This window comes from Camelus bactrianus, chromosome 11 (assembly GCF_048773025.1).
Source record: "Camelus bactrianus isolate YW-2024 breed Bactrian camel chromosome 11, ASM4877302v1, whole genome shotgun sequence".
NCBI lineage: Eukaryota > Metazoa > Chordata > Mammalia > Artiodactyla > Camelidae > Camelus > Camelus bactrianus.
This window is the reverse complement of record NC_133549.1, coordinates 85,391,078-85,413,683: the sequence shown is the minus strand read 5'-3', so window position 1 is coordinate 85,413,683 and position 22,606 is coordinate 85,391,078. Positions and strand designations below refer to the sequence as shown.

Sequence of the window (22,606 nt, the reverse complement as noted above, 5' to 3'; positions counted from 1 at the left end):
TGGAGGTCAGTGACATCATTCCCAGTGATGCTGGGCAGTACCAGTGCATGGCCAGCAACTCCAACGGGGTCACGAGGGTGTCTGTCTGGCTCTTGGTGTGAGGTTGCTGTCCTCCCAATTCAACACTACCTACTGTTTTCCCATTATGTCCATCAAGCCATCCTTCTGCCCAGCCATCACCTCTGGCAGGCAACATCAGCCCTTCCAGTGTTTTCTGAACCTTCAGAGAAAGGATTCTGCAGCCTTCCAGCCTAAATGTAGTGGTTCGCACAGCTGGGAAGTTCACCCTCATATCTAACCTAAGTATCTACTGCTGTAGGCCAAGCCAGTTTCATTGGCTGTCCTTTTCCTGTGCCATTGAGCAACTCCATTGTCCACTCCTCCCAACATGTAGGACAGAGAAGGAACACTGGAAACTTCTGAAAGCCTAGAGATCAGATGTGCTTGGCAGGGGCTGGGCAGCACTGACCAGATGGGGGTAGAGGAGGCAATGGGAAGAGCGCACATCTGGAAGTATTAGTGCCTGGACATAGCCTCAGTTCTACCCAGGATTTAGATAGATCCTCTTCTTTCAGGTGCTATTTCCCCAAGTGTAAGAGTGAGTGTGTTGGAACAAAATAGGTGAGTTGGCCCGGGAGGCCTGTTTGAGCCTGAAAGTCTGCTGTACTGTGAGCTTTCTGAGGGCCAGGATAAACCTGTTTGCAGCCCATACTTGGGCAGGCCTTGGGGTCCACTCAGGGCCCCTGCCCTGGCATCTTGACAGTTCTTTAAGCCTCTTCCGTGTGCCCAGGCCAGGGCAGAAATCCAGGGAGCTCAAAGCCCCCGCTTGGGGGTGTTGGGAAATCAGATCCCCATGGGGTCTGGGGCTGTTTCTGAGCAGCTGTCTGGTCAACCCCAGGTCCCAAGGAAGCTGCTCCCAGGGATGAAGGCCCCTCATTGCTTTTGCTTCCTGTGTCTTTGCTGTCAGTGGCTGCAGGGAGGGGAAGGGGGCCCAGGGCTGGGTACCTGGTTCAGCACGACTCCTCTGACAGTCTCTTCCCCGCTTGTCCTCTCTTTAAACCACAGAGGCCCCCCAGGTCAGCATCCACATCAGGTCCCAGTGCTTATCCCAGGGTATGGAGGTGAGGGTCAGCTGCTCAGCCTCTGGATACCTGGCACCCCACATCTCCTGGAGTCATGAGGGTCATGTCCTGCAAGAGGACAGCAGGTGAGAGGCCCGGGGCTTGGAGCTCTGGGGCTGGGAACAGGTGGTCAAGGACTCCCAGGGACCCCTCTGAGCCTCAGTCTTCTTAACTGAGAACGGAGGAGTAGCATGTGCCCTGCCTTCTTCCTGGGATGACTTGAGACTCAGGAACGAGATCACTTTGGCAACATAACGATGCCTCAGGATGGGCCCAGGCATCAGGAGCTACAGCTCCAGAATCCCACAGACCTGTGCTTGAATCCTGCTTCTGCCATTCAGGCTGTGTGACCCTGGGCAAGTCACCTTACCTCTCTGAGCCCCACAAATGAAAAAAGACCACATAAGTAAAATGCTGACCACACAGCCCAGCACAGAGCAAGCAGCCAGTGTAGAGCGGTGGTACTAGTGATCTTGTTAATTACTTTGTTAATTAGCATAAATGACTGGAGCAACCGCATGTGACCCAATCTAACCGGCCCCTTGATGTTGGACTTGTTTCATGGCATGACTCCAGAGTCTGCGTGGATGCCCACGGAACCCTGATCATTCAGGGAGTGGCCCCAGAGGATGCTGGGAATTACAGCTTCCGGGCTGCTAATGAGGTTGGCAGAGACAAGGAGATGGTCACCCTCTAGTGTACAGGTATGCGAGCTGAGGGCATCTGCAGGAGAGGCATCTCCAGCCCTCTCTCCGTCCCTGTGGTCCACAATACTTAACAAGCATCTACTGTGTGGGAGGCACTGGGGATATGGCAGTGAACACATGGTCCCTGTCCAGATGGAGGGTAGTGTGATGGAGTGATGTGCAGGTGGGGTGAGGGGGAAATGGCTGTTACCCACAGGACCAGCCTCCACGAGGAGGTGACCCTCGACACAGACATGAATGGGAACAGCATTCCAGGCAGAGGGACCAGGTGGAGCAAAGGCCCTCAGGTGGGAATGAGTGTGGGTGCAAAGGGGCTGCAAGGAGGCTGGCTGGGTGGGGGTGGGGTGGGGAGGGGCATTTTAGAACTTTGTAGAATTTCAGCTTTTATCTCAAGTTCATTGAGGGACAACAGGGTGGGGGTTGGCCCCAGGAGTAACTGGTTTTAAAAAAAAAACAGCCGAAGTTACATCTTTCTGGGGTGACTGTCCTGGGTTCAGGAAGTGCAGGAAGTGTAGTGTGGGGGTGGGGAGGAGGCAGGTGCTCACCATCCTGTCCCCAGCACCCCTCCCCCAGCTGGGGAAAGCTGCATTCTTGCTCCAGGGAGTCTGTGGGCTGGTCCCTACTTCTCCATCTGCTCCCCACACAGACCTGCCATCCATCTCAGTCATAAATGCTGTGGTGCTTGCTGCTGTCGGGGAGGAGGCAGTGCTGCCATGTGAGGCATCTGGGGTGCCCCCGCATCGGGTCATCTGGTATCAAGGTAAGTTAGGTGGGAGAAGGGCCCGCAGAATGGTCCCCCTAGGGCCCCAGAGGATGGGGGCAGGATGGTCACGGGGGGCACTCTGAATGGAATGTCTGGGGAGAGGGAGCCGTTTCCAGCAACCCCACTCAGCCCCAGCCCAGCCCAGTGTCCACAGAGCTGATGCAGGCTGGAGCTGTAGTTAGGAGCAGGATTTAGAATAGACCCAGATTTGAATTCCGTCTCCCCTGGGTGACCTTGGGTAAGTGACTTGGCATCTCTGAGCCTGCTTCCTTAGCCGAAAAATGGGGAAGATCCAAGATGGGTTGTTTGTGTCCATATGTGGATTAAATGAGTCCATATGTGTCAATTGTTTAGAACAGGCCTGGCGTACGGGCTGGGCTCGCTGTTCTTAGTGACGGTGATGGTGACGGTGATGGTGTGATTATCTGAGAGACGGGAATAGTGGTAATAGGGCTGGTGTGAGGCTTTTCTGAGTTAACGGATGTAGAGGGTTTTGTCTGAGCTGGGGTTTGATTCACAGATGCTGTTCCTGGGCCCACACCAATGGACGTGGGTCCTGGGGCTGCAGCCGCAGACTTTCTAGAAGCAGAACGCTGGGCTCCATCTCCAGCATCAGCCCCCTCCCATGTGCAGACACTGGTCACCAGCTGGTGGTGGCAGAGGCCTTGGGACTCCTTGTTCAGTGCTCCTGTCACTCTGTGCTGTGGCTGAGAGCCCCACCAGCCTGGCTGGGGTGCCCCTTTTTGAAGGGGGATTTCTCAAAGGAGTGTTATTCAGCCTTAAGAAAGAATGAAATTCAAGTTGTACAACAATGTGAATAGAGTTACCACTGAACCGAATACTTTAAAACGGTTAGGATAATGAATTGTATGTGTTTTTTACCATCTTTTTTTTTTTTTAGTTCAGAAAAAGAGATGAAATTTTATTACAACGTGGATGAACGTTGAAAACACTATGCTAAGTGAAATTAGCCAGACGCAGAGACAAAGATTATATGATTCCACTTGCAGGCGTGGACTCTTACATGGGAGACAGCTGGAATATGCAGATTTATAGAGATAGAAAGGAGAATGGTGGTTGCCAGGGGCTGAGGGAGCGGAAAATGGGGAGTTAGTATTTAACAAGCCGAGTTTCAGTTTGAGAAAATGAAAAACTTTTGTGGATGAATGGTGGTGATGGTTGCACAACAACGTGAAGGTACTTAATGCCACTGAATTGGACACTCAGAATGCTTAAAAGGTAAAAATTTTGTGTTTATGTATGTTTTACCACAATTTAAAAAATAAAAAAAGTAAATTGTAAAAAGGGGTCAGAATCAGGGTAGTCCCTCAGGCCTCAGGAGTTTGGGGTGGGGTGGGGGGAGGGGGACAGGGCAGGGACAGAGGGACAGCAGGCAGGAGAAATGAGAGAAAGGCCCTCAGAGCGGCAGCCATAGGGGTTGGTCATCTCAGCGACCCTGAGCCCCTCCCAGAGCTGATCCAAGCCTCACCTTGCACCTGGGCAGAGGGCACGGGGACCTGGTAGGGAAGCCCAGGCAAGGAGTTCTTGGGTGAAAACCTGTCACACGTTGGGGGACAGGCTGAGACTCACTTCTGGTCAACCGCGGGGCTCGGGGAACTGGACCCAGGGGTGCTGACTTAAAATTTTTAAAATTGTAATAAAATATACATAATATTCTCCATCTTAACAATTTTTAGGTATACAGTTCAGTAGCATTAGGAATAATTGCAGTGTCATACAACCCCCCCACCACCATCCATCTCTAGAACTCTTTTCGTTTAGCAAAACTGAAAATCTGTACCTATTAAACAATAGGGGTCCTGACTTTTGTGGGGAGCCTTTCCCTTACACTCACCCCTCCAAGTTTCCAGCCTTGTGAAGTTGCAGGAGGGCAGGGTCAGGAAGGCAGCCTGATTCCCTGGCCTTCCACAGCAACCATGGGTACCTGCCTGATGCTTTCTCTTCTTTGGTCCAGGGGGTATTGAAATGATTCTGGCCCCTGAGGCCTCTAGCTCTGGGATGCTGCAGATCCTGGTGGCTCAGGAGAGGAATACTGGCATCTATGCCTGCCGAGCTGTCAATGAGTTGGGCTACACCTTGCCAGAAATCTGGCTGGAAGTTGGACGTGAGTGTATAACTTGTCCCCACCTGCCCCCCCTCCCTACCACCTGCCCTACCTCTGAGCAGGGAGGCGAGAATGTAGCCATGTAGCTTGCCAGTGGGGAATTTGCATCATATAGATCCAGAGTATGTGGGACAAGGGTTTCAGAGGGAGATGGTGTATGCGTTCCCTCTTGCTGTGTAACAAATTGCCCCACAAACTTTGTGGTTTAAAGCAATAAGCATTTATTATCTCACAGTTCTGGAGGGTTAGGATTCTTGGAGTGGCTTAGCTGGCTGGTTCTGGCCTCAGGGCCTCTCCTGGGATGGCCAGTAATACATTGGCCAGGACTTTGATCATCTGAAGGCTCGACCAGGGCTGGAAGATCCACTGTAAGTTCACTCATGTGGCTGTTGGCAGCAGGCCTCCATTCCTTACCCATATGGGCTTCTCCAGAAGGTTTCTTGTGACATGGATTTTCCCAGAGTGAGTCAAGAGAGATAGAGATGGAGATGGAGAGGATCCAAGATGGAAGCAGTAGTCTTTATAACCAGTCATGGTCTTGGAAGTGACATGCCATCACTCCTACCATATTCTGTTGGTCACACAGACCAACCCTGGTACATGGTAGGTGGCAGGGACCACTCAAGTGTGTGAATACCAGGAGGCAAGGGTCACTGGGGCCATTTGGAGGCTGCCTACCACAGAAACAGTTTGGTTCAACTCGAGCATTGTCATGCCCAAGACCTGAGTTCCAGTCTTGTCTCCATCACTTACCATCTATGTGCTTTGGTCAAGTCATTGACCCTCTGTCTCCCCATCTGTAAAATGGAGCTGACCACACTACTTCTTTTACTGGGTTGTTGTGAGGGTTCAGTGAAATCAGACATTAAATGCTTAGCACAGGGTTTGGCCCATCATGAGTGCTTAATAAATGGAGAAGCAGTTACCCCCTTTTTACAGACAAGGAGGAGGTTGGAGTCTTCTGTGGCTGGTACATGGCCTTGGCTGTGATTGTCATGATGTCTAAGCTCCAGGCCTGGATCCCGGGCACTGGGAACTGCTCAGAAGTTGTGGGCATGGCTCCTTGGCATGCTGAACCAGAGCGGATTGGGCTCTGAGGGTTGGCTGTGGCCACAATGGGAGAGACAGGTGTTAGAAGTTCTGGGCAAGTGCAGAGAATGGACAATGTACTTAACTGGGCTGGATGGGATGTCCAAGGGGCTCCCCACAGGGGCTTAGTCAGGAGGGTCTGGCCCTGGGGGATATGGTGCTATCTCAGGGTTGGGATCCTCTCAAGCTTGAGGTACCCTTAGCCTTCATTCATTTCCATCATTTATTCCTCTGAGACACGGTCACCAAGTGGCCAGGCCCTGTGCCCAGTGCCCAGTCCTGGGTTCAATCCCTGGTATCTCCATTAAAAATTTTTTTAAAAAGAAAAGAAAAGAGATGGTAAATAGACAATTAGAATATTCAGTGTATCGAGCATTTAGAAGTAGCATTCTCGGGGCCTGTGGGTGGCTTCTTTGTCTCTGGCAGCACTGGAGGCCAGGAAGGCTTCTTGGAGGAGGTGATATCTATGCTGAGCCTAGAAGCAGTCAGGTGTCGAGCTGGGGAACAGTGTTTCAGACAAAGGGAACAGCATGTGCAGACCTCCCCATGGGAAGGGAAACAAGGTAGCAAGTGGGACATAGAGATGGTGGGAAGAGGGGAGGCCGAGGCGGCTGCCCTGCTGTGGGTCACTCCCAGCCTCGGGTTAGGGAGCCTGGTGGAGTTTGGGCTTTGTTCTGTGGGGGCAGTGAGAGGTTTTAAGGAGAGTGTGCTCAGACTTTCTGTTTCTAGAGTGTACTGTGTGGCTGGGCGCTCGGGTGGGTGGGGTGGGTGTGGAAAATTATAGGTTTAGATAATAATAAAACTAGAAGTAAAACTTCCCATGAAATCTGCCACATGCTGGGGCCAGCGCTAAGCACACTTCATGTACCAACTTGAAATCCTCCTCACAGCCCTTTGAGATGGGCTCTATCATTATCCCCTCTATAGATGGGGGAAACGAGGCACAGAGAGGTTAAGTGCCTTGCCCAAGGTCACACAGCTGGCAAGCAGCAGAGCTGAGATTTGAACCCATAGTCGAGGCCTTTAGCCCCTGGACTTGATCCTGATGCTCTCAGCAGGTGAGTTGGACGTTGCTTCCCCACTCTGAGCCTCGGGCTCCTCAACTGCAAGTGTTCCTGGATGTTGTGTGAGGGAGAGATCGCAAAGACCTGGGACACGGTGGGCTGCCAAATGCCACTGTGGTTGTGATTAGTCAGTGGGTCCTGGGTCAGTGGAGAGGGGGCTCTAGGGAGGGCTGCTCTTGGCATCATTACAAGAGTCATCCTTTGCTGAATATCTCATTTCTTTCTAGCAAAGCCTTATTTCTTTGGGGCCCAGGCTGACGTGCCTGCCTCGTCCTGTGCCTTTCACCTGCCAGCCATTGGTCTTGCGGCCCTTTCCCCCCGTCAGAGTGAGGAGGTGGCTGGCATCCTAGAAGCAGGCTTCTGGGGCCACTGGGCCACTGGTGGCCTCTGGCCTTCAGGTCAGGGACGAGGTGGATCGTGGCCTAACAGCTGTGTGTCTGGGGTGAGCTGGCCTGGCAGCGGTGGTGGGAGATTGAATTTCCCGCCCATCTGCTTGGCACCTGTGGTGCAGCCTTCCTGGCCAGGTTGGCAGAGCCTGCCAGAGCTGGGAATGGGTGGGCACTGTGCCCACTTCCTGCTGTTCAGCTGGGAACCCGCTTCCTGGTGGCATTTGGGGCACAGAAAGGAGGGCAGCCTCCTTCTGCACTGCCAGCCAGGGCCTGTGTTCGGGGCCACCCTGCAAGGTGCTTTGGCATTCCCTCTGGATCTGGTGTTTGACAGAGAAGAGTCCTGGATCGATGTCCAGGTCCTGCTGCTTGTTTGGCCAAGTTATTTATTTACCTTTCTGAGCCTCATTTTCCTCATCTGTGAAATGGGGATGATTATAGTGGAGGCTTGCTCATAAAGTCCTCAAGAGGTTTAATGAGATAATGTACTTCACTCCAGGCTTGAATGGGCAGGGCTGACAAGGACCCGGTGAGGCGGGGTGATTCGTCACGTGCCTGGTGACCAGGCTTCGTGGTGGGCCCCCCTCCCCTAGTTTGGTGGCCTTTCTATTTTACTTTACAACTGCCCTGAGCTCAGTTCCCTTTGCCCTGCTGGAGTTCTCTCCAAGTTGGTGTTCATGCAGCCCTGTTTCTCTCCTCTGATTCTAATCTCTGCTTCCTATTCCCAACCCTGAAGCGCCTGCTTGCTGGGTGGATGAGCACGTGGGCAAGGGGTGTGCTTTTGTGGGAGCAAAGACCCTTTGGCCAGCCTGGGGCAGTGGGAGAGAAACAGAGCCTGGCTCCGTGGCAGGTCTGGCCAGTATCAGGGCGGCTTCTCCATCAGGCCCCAGAGGCCAGGCCCAGAGTATGTGACACTTTTAGGGCCCTTGGTCAGTGTTCTGGTTTGAATTTCTTTTGACATCAGAAGAAGAAAGTGAAGAATAGTAAATAGATAAAAATGAATCCAGCCTGGATTGGGTTTGTCTTTATAAACAATCATAAAATATAATTTAAAATATTTTTTTCTCGAAAGAGGCCCGTGAAAGTCACACTGCAGCCCTGGCCAATAGGGCTGTGGCTCCAGGCCCAACTGCCAGATCTTTCTATGGGGGAAGGAGGGGGATGCCGAGGCCACCCACCAGCCTTGTCTCATTCACAGACACCCTGGCATTCTCTGTAAGTGCAGGGCAGAGCCTGAGGCCGGCCTCTCCCATGGCCCACCCTGCCCATCTGTCCAGTCTTTGGGCCTGAGCCCAGCCCCCTTCCTCCTGGCCAAACTAAGTCAAGGCTGATAGCAGTGCTCCTTCCCAAGCAGGGTCAGGGCTCTGAGTCACAGGAACTGGGGGGCTGGCAGAGGAGATGGGGGCTGCAGGGTCTCCAGACAATGATAAAGAGCCCTGGATCTTTAAAGCATTGGAACCAGGGTAAAAGTAGTTACCTCTTTCTGGATGGGGAAACTGAGGCAGAGTGGTAAAGGGGTTCACCCAGGTTCCCCAGTGGGCAGCGGCAGCATGGGGGCCCTGCCTGGGCTTCAGGCCTTCAGGCCAGTGTCCCTTGCCCTGGACGCCAAGTCAGAGGAAGGGAAGTCGTCACTTCTGTCAAGGTGTTGCCAACCTAGAATCGGTGGGCACCTTTCCTTCTAGAAAATCCCTGGGAGCTGGGGGGAGTGGCCCCATCTGCTGGATGTCGTTAACTGCAGTCTTGGCTCCTCTGAAGTCGGGAAAGCAGGGGTGGGGTTTGCAGGGACAGGCAGAGGCAGCCCTCAAGGTGGCCAGACCCTCCTGTCCTGCCCTGTCCTGGGCTGCTGGCTGGCATACTTCAGGGGGGCTGTTCTCTCTTCCTGGGTGTTCCAGGGTCCCCTCACAGAGCTGCCTCCCCACTGGCACATGGCAGCTGTCAGCTGATGAGACCTGGAACTCCCCAGGGAGCCCAGCAGCTTCTGTAGTCAAGAAGTTGCGTGAGAGAGTCCATGGGTGCGAGGCCTGTCTTGGGGCATTTGCAGCTCCTGCCCTAGAGACCTGCCCAAAGCCAAGGCAGAAAGGGCCATCTCTGGGGAAATCTGATGGCGGTAGAGCCAGCTACCTCACAGTCCCTCCCTGCAGAGGGTCACCTGGGAGTCTGTGAGGAGGGGGCTTGGAGCCTGAAAGCAGAGGTGGTTGAGCCTGGAGGATGAGGCCCTGGAAGGAGCCCGGAGTGGAAGCCCAGCCCCGCCACGTGCTGCAGGATCAGGACTGGCCCCGCCCCTCCCTTGGGCCTCAGTCTCCCATCTGCACAGTGAGGGGACCAGAGGACCTTCAGCTCTGCCGTACAGGGTTCTGGGGTCCTGCCTTATTTAGGGGTTTCCAATGAGGAACAGGGGGATGGCTGCACGGGAGACCGAGTCACCGTTTTCTGGGCAGGATCTGAGACTAGAATTTAGCTGCTTTTGGATTCACCTCTGGAGAGCACAGAAGAGGTGCCAAGTTGTCCCTGAGTAATAGGGGGAAGGCAGGGGTGTGGCGGCTGAGAGCCTGGACCTTAGCAGCAGCCAGACCTGGGCTCTGATCCCAACTCTGCCATTGACTTTGATCTGTGTTTCAGGCTGGTTCCTTAATCTCTCTGGCCCTCAGTTTCCTCATCTGTAAAATGGGGTTGTGAGAATACCCATTTCATAAGTTTATTGAGACCACGAATGAAATCGTGTTTCTAAAAGCACCATCACCATAGCTGTCAGTAGGCATTCCAGATGCTCACCTTTGTACATGTTATTCACTTATTATTACGAGTCAACCGTTGCTTCTCCGAGGGAAGTGCAGGACTGGGAGGAGAACAGGGAAGAGATCGTGCTCTGCAATATCCCACAGTTGGAACACAAAGCTGGGCTGTTTGGCTAAGGACAGAGGTGGTCAAGAAGTAGTGTGAGAGAGACAGTGGGAGGGAGGCCTGCCTGGAGGAGGGAGCTTTGAGCTGAGCCCTGCGGGGCACTGGGTAGAGTGGGGAAGGCAGGCTCTGGGGGTACCTGTCCTTGGAGATGAGCCTCAGCTCTGCCTGGGAGGCCCGGGGAAGGGGAGGGGGAACAGCAAAGCCGTGCCCCACAAGGCCAGGGCTCTGCAGGACCAGTAACCCCAGCTGAGGCACCTGAATCAGAGGCTTTCTTGAATTCTGAGCTGCGGCAGCTTCCAGGCCCCAGTGAGAAAGGACAGGGGCGGGCGGGTGCTGTCTGAGGTTGGGCCCAAGACTGTCTTCTTCCTTTGAGGTGATTTTCCAAGTTCTGTCTATGTCTCCCTTGAACTTCCGTACTGCTTGAAGCCAGGAGGGAAATTTGATGTCATGATTTGGATGGATAGGGGAGATTTCTGGAAAGAGACAGCAAGAAGAAAGAGGCGGAGTGTTTTCCATGGTGCTGAATGCAATGTGTTAAAAACAGGTCGAGGGACTTTCCAGGTCATGGGTCTGGGGACAGGGACCTGAGGACAGTGCCCAGAAGCTGCAGGGCACAGGGCCTGGACCTGTCTGGAGTTGGACCTGCTTCTGGCCCGCAGAAAGGGGGAAAGGATCATGAGTTTCTGGTTTGGGAAAGAACTTATTTCCACTCCCTGATTATAAAAGTAAGAGAATGCTTAGAAAAAATTTTGGAAGAAACACTACAATCTGTTAACCGTGGTTACCTTGTATGAAGGGCATGGGATTTGGGGGGTGTGGGACAGAAATTAAGAAAATAAACCCTTGTGTGTTGCTTGAACATTTTTTTCTAACTCAGGCTGCGCAGGGCGGCCTGGCTGAGATCTGTCATCCCGGTGTAAGGATGCTCTTTTCACTCTCAAGTGTCCCACTGGGACCATAAATATAAGGTCAAGTTATTTATCGGCCTGTTTTGATTTTGTGGTAGAGATTTATACGCTTATTACAAAACGTTCAGCAAGCAGAGAAAGATGTACTTAAATAAAGATGTTCTAGAATCTCCCCAGAAGTTGGCTCTTTGGGGTCATGGAAATGGTTGCTGGAGTCCAGGGCACCAGTGAGAGGAAGCTCCTGTGGCCCAGGAGGAGGGCAGCAGTGGGGGAGCTTGGAGGCGCTGGGGCTCCTGTGAAGTGGGCTCCAGAGGTGGGCTTCCGGGAGGTGTCATCGCCGGGAGCAGGCATGCTGCTTCCCTGCACGTCTGGGCAAAGCGAGGTGTGGACACTGCCAAGTTCAGGTTGCCCTGGAGCCCTGGAGATGGGTCAGCCCCAGTTTCACAAGGGTGAGGCTGGAAGAGAAGGAACCTTCCAGAAATGGGAGGGGAAGCAGTCCTTGGAACAGTGCTCTAAGGGCTGCGTGCGTCCAGCCACTGGGGTGTGGCTGACCGGTCACCTCCCTGCAGATGCACCTGAGCTGAAGGAGCTGCCCAGGGATGTCACAATGGGACTAGGGAGGAGCACCCTCCTAGCGTGCTGGGCCACCGGCTGCTGCCGCAGACAGTCACCTGGCACCATGGAGATGGCCAGCCACTGGGGCCCAGGCGGGGCAGCAGGACTGGGCAGCCTGATTCAGGAGTGCTGTTTTTTGAAAGTAAGAGACTGGGGCTGAGGGATGGTGGACAGGGAGACAAAATGGCTTCCAACACCCTCAGTCCCCAAACTGGGTGGCCGGGAGTAGGACCTTGACTGCCAGGTCTGGCCTTGGGTCAGGCTGATGCAGGGTCGTATTTTGTCTGGGGGACTATTCACATCATTCCAGTCATGCTAGTGATAATGACAGTACCTACCACCTGGGCTTAGTAATAGGCCACCTTAAGAAATCGTTGGGGAATGAATACATGTAAGTCTCTGAGCACAGTTCCTGACACAGAGTAAGCGTCCCTCGTCATCACCATCACCAGCTCGTCACCATCACTGCTGCTACTGTTATCTACTACGTGCCGGGCCCAGTGCTGAGCTCTGTATTTGCACCACCTGTTGACCCCTCCAATCACACTACAAGGTGCAGGTTTTGATAAATGATCCCCATTCTACACATGAGCAAACTGAGGCTTTCTCACCCTTCCAAGGCCCAGCCGTATCCCCCATCTATTTCCTCCCTGCTGTCCCAGCCCTCTTACCTCTGCAGGGCCAGGCTGTGCCCAGGGCTCTGTCTGCACCTGGGGAGCTGGAGCCTGTGGGGGCTGGAGCCATGGTCTGCTCTGACAGTCAGGCCTGCCTCTTTCCTGCTCCTCAGGTGTGGTCCCTGAAGACCACGCCCTGTACATCTGTGAAGCTCAAAATGTCTTTGGGAAGGTGCAGGCAGAAGCCTGCGTCATCATGACTGGACATGGTTCGCTGGTGGGTCTGGAGAGGAGGGCTTGGTGGGGAGGCCGGGCACCCCTGGGGAGGCCCCCATGCTTGCCTGTCCTTTGGGACAGGTGTGTCCATAGCCAGGTTCTCTAAGAGGAGTATCTGGACCCCTACTTCCTGGGCAGTGTTCCCTAAGAAGTGTGCCCTTTGACCCTTTAGGATCCCCAACCCTGATGATTCCACTGGGGAGAGGGGCCTCTGTCCCCTGAATGACCACCCACAGGAATCCAATATGTCTGACACTGTCTCCTCTCCCCACAGACCCCCCCCACAGATCGCCAGCAGCACCTCCACCGTCCGGGTACTGGAGAGGAAGCCTGTGTCCCTGCCCTGCATTGTCTTGGCTGGGAGGCCCCACCCTGAGAGGCGCTGGCTCAAGGCCGGCTGGTGAGTGCTGGGCTCCTGGTGCCCAGGTGGAGGCGCTGTCACCTTCACGCCTTAGCCTCCGCTCTGTGGTTCCCCTGTTTTGTTCTGTCTTGGTTTTTATTTATTTACTTTTTATTGAAGTATAGTTGATTTACAGTGTGTTAATTTCTGGTGTACAGCATGGTGATTCACTTACACATATGTTCCTTTTCAGATTCTTTGTCATTCTAGGCCATTACGAGGTATTGGGCATAGTTCCCAGTGCTGTACAGTGGGACCTTGTGGTTTATCTATTTTATGTAGCGGTTCCCCTGTTTTGGAATGTCCTCTTCCTTCCTCCCTCTTTCCTGCCTCTTTCCAGAGCCTTCTCTGATAATGCGCTGATGGAACCCTTCAACCTGTAAGGTCCTTGGCCGGAGGACCTTGTGCTTCATTAGTGCTGTAGCTGAGAAGCAGCCATTTAGTGGGGGCACAGACACAACAGATTTGTCACCGAAACTCTGATGGTTCCAGGGCAGAGACGGGACCTGTGCAGCTTAACATTTGGCGTGGCTGCCTGGCACACTGCTGGGTGCACAGTGGCTGCTTTGACCCTTCCCATCAATTTGATTTTCTTTATTATCCTCTGTTTCCCCTCTCTTTTTCACTCTTTCTTTGTTGCTCCCTTTTCTTCAGTGCTTGTGGCCTGTCCTCGGACATCCTGGGGTCTTTGCCCTGGAGGCTGTAAAGAGGTGCTCTCACCCCAGCAGATGGCAGACACTAGACATGCAGGGAGGCAGTGGCTGTGTGGCATCTTTCTATTCCCGCTGAGCTGGTCCTAGCCCCGTTGTCCCAGCCCTGATGCAGTACAGAAAGACCCCGCTCTCGGATCGTACAGGCTTGGATACTGATCGTGCCTATGACACCCTCTGCAGGCTGTGTAATTAGATGTGACCCCAAGGAGGACCCTGCCTGGGCGTGTGGGCTGGGGCAGTGAGCCACCTGCCTGGGTATAATCCAACGGGCCTCATCCATATCAGGACGGGGAGTAGCCAGAGACGCAGAGCCTGTTTTGGCTCAGTGGGGACACTGGGTGGACCTGTGCGTGCCCAGCTGCCAAGCGCAAGGAGCAGAAACCCCCTCAAGCTCGCTGAGCCTCAGAGGGTCCAGTACCAAGACAGCCAGGAGAATCTCCTGGACCCTGAGGGCAGAATGTACAACCAAGTTCATGGGACAGGGACAGGGAGGCCCAAAGCGGGCTCAGGCCTGGTGGAAAGTTTTGGGCCCCTCATCAAGGATGGACTGGCTGGACTTCTTTACAGAAGTTGCCTCAGGCCCCATTCTGGACCAGCACTCCCCGCCCCACCCTGGTCCTGATGGGGACACACTGGGGCAGCCACCAGGATGCTTCTCTCTCTGGGACCACTTCTGATGTGGCCACACCTCTGCTCTGCTCCGCGTGGCTCTGTTCACTCCCCACAGACATGGATGGGTTGTCCCTTCTCTCTGTGGCCTCAGTGTGGAAGGGCCTCGGAGCTCCAGCCCCTACTCAGTAAAAGCTCTGGCCCCAACTCTGCACTTCCAGGAGAGGCTCCCTTGGCTCCCTTGGGTCAGATGCCTTGCCCTGGTCCAGCTGGCCATGGGAGAGTAGGGTCAACGGTTTGCCAGGGGTCAGGCCCACCTGGCCCTGAGGGTCTGTGGGGGTCGACAAGTCTCAGGGAAGTGGTGGGAGCTGAGTGGTTGTGACATCCACCCCCCTGCCTTCTCTGAACCCCTGGCCTCTCAGTCCAGGCTGCCCCCTACTGGCCTGCAGGCAGTGAGCTTTCTGGAGGGCTCTCTCTTAGCCGGTTCTGAGTGGGGCCCTTGAAACAAGCTGGTGCTTCCTCATCTTACCAGCTCCCACCTGGCAGCTGGCATTCCATCCGAGCAGATGGCAGCCTTAACCTTGACCAAGCACTGTTGGAGGATGCAGGGAGGTATGTGGTCACCAACACGGCAGGCTCTTAACATAGGGATGTGGACCTGGTTGTCCAGGGTGAGTCCTGGGGTAGTGGTGGTGGGAGGGCAGGGGACAGGATGGGATGGGGGAAGGCCCCTGGGAGGAACTTGATCTTAAACACCTTTGTTTTAAAAAATTGCCCAGATAGTGCATATTCACTGTAGGAAATTTAGAGATTGAACAAGAAAAAAAAAAATGATAAACCTCCCATACCAGTAGCTACGAAAAACCAGAATAATTTTACATTTCAGTGTGTATCTTTTATCCTTTCTATACACATGAGCTTGTACGGGTAAACATACATACACTGTATGTATGTAATGTATATATATTATATATATTCTTTATGTACATTGTATATAAATTATTTTTACATGATATACTTTATAAAAATTATATATAAATTCTTTATATGCACATACATACAAATACTTAAAAACCAACTGGAACCACGTAATATTACTGTCTTGCAACCTGAGTGTTTCTTGCAACAATATATTATAATTGTTTTCTGTTAATAATACTCAAAGCATCATTTAAGACTGCATTGTCCCCTGTTTGGATGAGCCGGGAGTATCTAACCTATCCCCTCATGTCCAGTTTCTCACCAGCGTGAACACCTGGGCTGAAGGTCCTTGTGCTCCACCTTTGCCCACATGATCAGTTCTTTCCTTTGGATAAACTGTTAATGTGTACCTGAGTTTTGACTCACAGAGATTGCACGTTTTTAGGGCTTTTCGTGTATTTTGCCCAGTTACTCTCCCACCCGCAGTGTTGGAAGTTCCGTTTCCCTTCACCCACCCAACCAGGTACCACCGTTCTTTTTAATATAAGGCAAGAAGTTTAAACTAAGTTCAGTAACATTTTGTCATTTATCTTGGATGTTAATATCCTCTTTTTGTTTGTTTGTTTCTGTCCTTTGCTTTATTAACCCCCTGAGGGATGAGCAGGAAGAATTCATCGTTCCCCATTTGGTAGAGCAAAACCGAGGTTCAGAAGGAGGCTGGGTCGAGAATCCAGCCGTCCTGCCTCCTCATAAATCCAATTAATAACAGTGATCGAAGGTCGGCCGTGTGTCATGTGTCAGACCTCCGAGAGCTTCGGTGTGTGTTTCACTTAATTTTCTGTTGCTCCAAGAGGTGGGTTTCAAAGACTGGCACATTCTGAAGTTAAGGGAGCTGAGGCTCACAGAGGCAGGGTAACTCACCACATCACAGGATGAGGGAAGGCTGCCTCTGCAGAGGGCGTCACCCCCTAACTTCCCACCACGCAGAGGTGGCCGGCCATCAAGCTCTCCTGGCTCATTTCATTTCCGTCCAACAAATACTCATCGACTTGCTGGCTTTGGCCACCTGGGAGAATCTGGGAGGGCATTTCCCTCCCTAAAGGATTGGAGTGTTACTGTCAGAGCCCTTGGCTTCCGGCTTTCCCTCCTGAATTTTCCATGCCAGTTCCCCCTCCCCCAGTCCTCTTAGAGATCCCAATCTCTCCCCACCTCCTGTTTTAATGCCTGCAAATCTGGATGGTGCCCAAGACGGATTTGGCACTTGTTTTCAAGTTCATTCTGTCCTGTGAACACTATTTTCTGCCATTTCTTATCTGTCCTTCCCCAGAGAGTGGGCAGGGAATTGGGGTCAATTTAGCTTTTTTGCTGATCAAGGAATATGGGTACCAAAAGATTAAGTGGTTTATCCAAAGTTCCAGAGTTAAGAAATGACACAGCTGGTTCCTAGACACAGGCTGCCCTTTGTCTGGGGCATCAGTTTATAACAGTGATGGCTGTATTCTCCTGTTAAAATTGTTTCTTTTTTTTTAAAACATGGTATAATGCACATAACATAATACTTACCATTTTAACCATTTTTAGGTGTACATTTCAGAGGCATAAGTAGCTTTCTCATTGTTTTGCCACCAGGTTTGTTTGCCCAACACACAAGACAAAACACTGAGACACCGAGATTTGCAGCAAAGAAAGAGTTTATTCACGAAGCAGCCAAGCAAGGAGATAGGAGAACAGGTCCCAGATCTGCCTCCTGGAAGGCGAGGGGCTTGGGATATTTACGGGACAAAGAGGCAGGGTGGTCTCAGGCATGGGGAAAGGTGATTGCAGGTAGGGAAAAGGTGAGGTCATGGTGTTCTGTGCAGGTGTATCTGCGTTGCTTGCTTCTTCATGGGATGCACGTTCAAAAATGGAGGTGCCTAGCTTGATCGGAGAGTGGAGTTTTTGGCCCTCTGACATCAAAACGTCATTCATCGGACACCTGCCCGGGGCCCAGTTTTAGGGTAGGTGGTCCCAGCCAGTCTTAGCCAGCTTGAGCTCAAACTAGACACAGCTGACTTCAACTTCCTGGAAAACAACTGGAGTAAACATCTTATTGTTTAGGCTGCATGAAGCTTGCAGGGCATGCAATTTGCAGCAAAACAATTAAGCGAGCTCGTTCAGCGAAGCTGGGCTCAAGCAGAGGGGGTTCTAACCAGCTAGAAGACAAGCTGAAGAATTTCTGTTAGTTGCCAGTTTCTGTTAACCCCATGGGACACAGTTTCAGGATGGGTTTTTTAACTCAGTGGGATACTTTTTCACAACCAGCACCACCGTCTATCTCCAGAACTTTCTTGTCTTCCCAAACTGAAACTCTATGACCAGGTGCCATCCCTGATTAAGCACTAACTCCCCATTTTCCCCTCCCCCGGCCCCTGGCAACCACCATTCTACTGCTGTCTCTACGAACTTGCCCCTTCTAGGCATCTCATATGAATGGAATCATAGTGTTTGTCCTTCTGTGTCTGGTTTATGTCACTTAGCATCATATTTTCAAAGTTCATCCATGTTATAGTATGTTATTAGACATTTATTCCTTTTTAAGCCTGAGTAATATTCCATATGTACACACCACATTCTCTTTATCCATCGTCCTTTGATGGATGAATATTTGGATTGTTTCCACCCTTTTGGCTATTGTGAATAATGCTCCTCTGAACTTTGGTTTATGAAGTTCGTTTGTTTTTAAAAGTGCCACCTAGAATCCAGCCCACTGCCACCCACCATTTCACCAGTGAAGGGGTTCCAGCCTCTGTCCCCTGTGTAGCCTCAGGAGTTCCCACCCCCTCATCACCTGGACCAAGGTAGGTGAAGCCTGTTACCATAAAGGTAACAAGAGAGGTAGGCCCAGCACATCATTGGGAGAGGAATGATGCAAGCTGCCGCCATGGAGTGTGGGCTCTGCTGATGTCACCTGTGGTCTACAGCAGGAAACCAATGCCCTGGCTTCCAGGAATCCCCACTACAATGTGAGCAAGGATGGCACCCTGGTCATCACCCAGCCACCTGCCCACGATGCAGGAGCCTATGTCTGCACGGCCACCAACGCTGTGGGCTTCTCCAGCCAGGAGATGCGGCTTTCTGTCAACAGTGAGTGATGGCCGCTCCTGTCTTGGGAGAGGGATTTGGGAGACATGGGAGGCAAGGGCATGGACAATCTGACCTTACCTGCATCTTCTTTGCACCCTGTCAATCCTACCTCCAAATTCTTCCCCTCTGAAGAGCATGTAGACGAAAGCTGTCCTCCCTCATGACACTGTCCCCAGCAATATGAGCATGCTCATGGTACCAAGAATAATTCCAACACAGCCCCCTGTAATGAGATGTAGGGAAGCTATCAGATTAACAAGCCTTGGAAAGACACAAGGCTGTACACTGGACCCCCTTGGCAGCCCTCTCACCCACCCTTCTCCCTGACATTTTGTGCCCAGGCCCTCTGACTTCCTTTCAATTCCTTAAACTATCCATCCTGTCTCAGGGCGTTTGCACATGCAGTTCCTTCTGTTGGAATGCCATTCCCTCCTCACCTCTTGGCACAACTGACTTCTCCCTTCAGTCAGATCTCAGCTCTCTCTGGCCTCTCAGGCTGAGTCAAATCACCTTGTGAACTCTCTGGAAAGCCCTCTTTAAAGCCCCCATCACAACTGTGATTAAATAATTAATTGTATGTTGAACTGTTTGGAACCAGTGTTCCCCTGGACCTGAAGCACAGGGAGATTGGGCATCATCTGGTGATTAATCCCATTTATTCCTGAGAATATTTGAGATGACTGAGGATGAGAAGGGAGGACAGAACCTGTCAGAATGTCCCTGGGGAAGGGAAACCAGACAGAAAGAAGCTAGAGGAGTGGAGACACTGGGGCAGGAGGACCATTCCAGGGTCACCAAAGCAAGACAAGCTTCCAACAGGGAGGATGGTCGTGGACAGGTAGGGGGAGACTGGGGGAACCATCGGATCTGAGCCCACCCCAAAACTTACACTCCTCCATTATAACAGAGCCCATTGACCTGTACCTCCCTGGGGGCAGTACCATCTCAGCTGCTTGGGGGCACCATGCTGGTCTCCTCTGTGCCCCATCCCTGGTTCCCTGCTCTGCTCACAGTCCCTGATGCTTCCGCCAACAGCCAGGCCCAGGATCCGTATGAAGAGGTCACATGACATGGACAAGCCTCTGAGGGTCATGACTAAGGCCAGTGATGAGGTGACATTGGACTGCGAGGCCCCGTGTACCCCACCCCCATTGGTCACTTGCATTTGAACTTCATTTGCAGGTTCTGGGTACCTGTGGTTCTTTGGGCCTCCCTATGGCACTCTGACCACTTCCCCACACAGGATAAAGCTCAGTTTTCTCCCAGGTACACAGCTCCTCTTAGTCCCACAGCAATTCAGCCAGAAAATACAGATTTTAAAAACCCATGGAAAATACACATTGAGCAGTGGTGGTGCTGGTGGCATGGCCTTGCTCTCTGTCTGCTCCTCTTCCCTGGCTTCATCCTCCATCTCTTCCTCTCCCTCTGGATTCAGTGCTCCTTCTGCCTGGTTGAACTGCCCCCTCTTCTGCAGTGGCCCCCTCCTCTGTCCTTGGGGACAGAAGACCTGAACCTACTCCGTGGTTGCCCGGGGTCTGTTTCTCCTGATCCTGTGCTGACCTTGGCTTGAGCCTCTGAGGCCTCCTCCATCTCTATTTGGACAAAGGGTGGCCCCCTTCTCCTGCCGGCCATCCTGTAGGTGGCTGGGGTATACGACATCACGCCCTGAGCACTGAGGGGGAAACAGAAGCCATGGGGTGTGGGGACCTGGGATCCTGACATTCCGACTCCCAGGGCTGGGCCTTAACATACACACACAGACACATGTCAGCATGATTACAGGTGGACAGGTGCACAGACACAGTCACAAACACGTGGACATGCGCACAGACACACCTGAGATGCAAACATGACAACATGTAGACACACACATATCAGGCTTCTGGGCCAGGGTCAGTCTGGTTCCCCACTCTCGCTGGAGATTCTAGAGAATATTCTGAACTCAGGGAGCCTTGCTCTCCTGAGTCAGAAAGTCCTAATGGAAAGAAAACATAGTAGAAGCTTCAGTCCCCATGAAACTCTCAACTATCTGCCTGTGTCCACACCCCTTCCAGTGTGTTCATGCAGGTGCTTCTGTACAGTTAAACTTAGGGCATCTTCTGTTCTGCCCTCAGCACTGATTTTTTTTTTCCTCCATTTACCCATTTTCTAGATTCATCCTGGCCCATGTCATAGATTTTCATTTAAAGGGTAAAAGAACATTCCAGGGCGTTTAGCTCTCATGGTTGCTAAGCTCTTCCTCTGTTTGGGGCAGATGCTCCGTTGCTAGTTTTTGGCGGTAATAAATAGGGCTGTTGGAACATCTTTGCTCAAATGCTTCTCTTTATCTTCTGGGTCGTTTCCTTGGGGATGTAGCCCCGAAAGGAAACGGCTGTGTCCAAGGGTGGGAATGGTCACTGGGTGCTTCCTACCCTGTGGGACTGTTGTTTGTGAAAGGACCATCCGAGTTGTGAATTCAGAATTGGAGTCAGCAGGATTTACTGAGGATCTCTTGTGCTCAGAACTGTGCCAAAGCAGCCTGGGAGAGAGAAGATTCCAGCTCCAGGTGTGAGAGACATGAGGTGGCAGAAGACCTGGGGTCCCATCCCAGCCCGCACCCCCACCCCACTCCCTGTGTGAACTTGAGCAAGGCCCTTCCCCTCTCTGGGCCTCAGTCTTCCCATCTGACAAATGAAAGGGTTGGACAGGCAATGATGGCCGGAGAGTGCCTAGTGGCTCTTGTACCATGATTCAGCCCAGGGATGCTGGGGTGAGGCGGTTTCTAGGCAACAGTGTTTGCTTGTGGTTCTGATGTGTAGCTGGAACAGCAGCAAGTGCTCCTGGTTCTGGCTTTGGCTCCCAGGGGCAGCCAGCCAGGGTCCCACAAGGGGCCAAACCATCCAGGGGAGGGGAGGGGACAGTGAGAGGATGGAGCACCCTGAGGGTGGTGCAGGGCAGTCAGCACACCCACTCCTTCTCCTGGCCCAGTGGAAGGGTAGGGGCTGCAGCTGGGTTATGATGATCCAGAATAGCTGCCCCATCCCCGGGAGCCAGCAGTATGGCAGGGACCGCCCAGAGGCCCCGCATGGGGTCTTTACCTCGGTAGGTCCTCACGGCTCATGCTGATTCTTGGCTTGGTGGCTCTGAGGTCAGGTCTTGCCAGCCTATGGCCAGTAGCTCTCTTTCTGGGGAACATTCAAGTGAAATAAATTTCTGAGCCGAACATCGAGGTCACCAAATTGGTGGGAGCTTGTTTGCAGAGTCTCATTTCTGCCCTGACCACGGGATGGCCGTGGACGACAGGATTTCATCTCTCTGGGACTAGGTTTTCTCATCTGCAGAAGAGGGTGATGATAGTAGGACCTGCCTGCCTTGCGTGTTTGGCTGTTGGGAATTTCAAATGAGAACGTGCGAAAGGGCTTAGCTGTGCCCTGGGACACAGGAAGCGCTCAAGCATTGACAGCCTTCGCTGTTAGCATCCCTGGATTTATGTTACATGAGCTCCCAGGTGGTGCGTCCTCCCTCCCTGCCATACGTTGTGCTTGGCCCTTTGGTTAGTACTAGGCCCCTTTCCCTAAATTTCTCCAGCTTGGGGCTCCTGTCTGGGGCTTCCTTACAAGGGGCTATGATGTGGGTGAGGCCCCAGCAAGGAGGTGAGGGTCAGAGAGGCCGCTGGTGGATGGAGATGCCCTCCAGGCTGGCTGGTGCTGGTGGCGGGGAGGGGAGGAATCCTTGCCTCAGGCTCAGACCCCACCCCAACCCAGCAGACACACACCCAGCACACATTGACGTGCGGTGGGCGTCTGTCCTGACCACGTGCTGCGGGTGAGAATCAGTTTCTGGTGGGCTTGGTGCTGCAGGGGGCGCTGTTCATTCAACAGCCACTGAGCCTCCTCCCGGAAGGCTCTGCTCGCCCAGGGAGGTTGGATGTGCTCTTTAGAAACGGGGGCAGCAGGATGAGCACGGGACACAGCAGGAGGGACTGGGTGCAGACGCACCACCCAGATTCTAAGCAGCCTGAGGACAGGGAGCATTTCCTCCACCCCAGCGGCAGCCGGGCCACCTTGAACCCCGTGGCTCTTTGTCAAATCAGTGAATGAGTGAGTGAATGAATGAAGGAGCATTTGCCTGACCTGGGCTCCAGGGAACTCAGAGCAGGGGAAGTGTAACCTGCCTGGATTCATCAGGGAAGGCTTCTATGGGGGCAGTGCCTGTGCTAAGGGCTGGGGTCATGGCAGGAACCTGGGCACACCTGGCCCCGCCCCTCATGGAGCCATCAGACGGTGACAGGT

General features: G+C 52.8%; 1 pseudogene; it reads left to right on the top strand.

The window, feature by feature from the left end:
- The first annotated feature begins 4,577 nt into the window (after positions 1–4,577).
- LOC141579006 (hemicentin-2-like) lies at positions 4,578–20,004 on the top strand (annotated as a pseudogene).
- Positions 20,005–22,606: the final 2,602 nt, after the last annotated feature.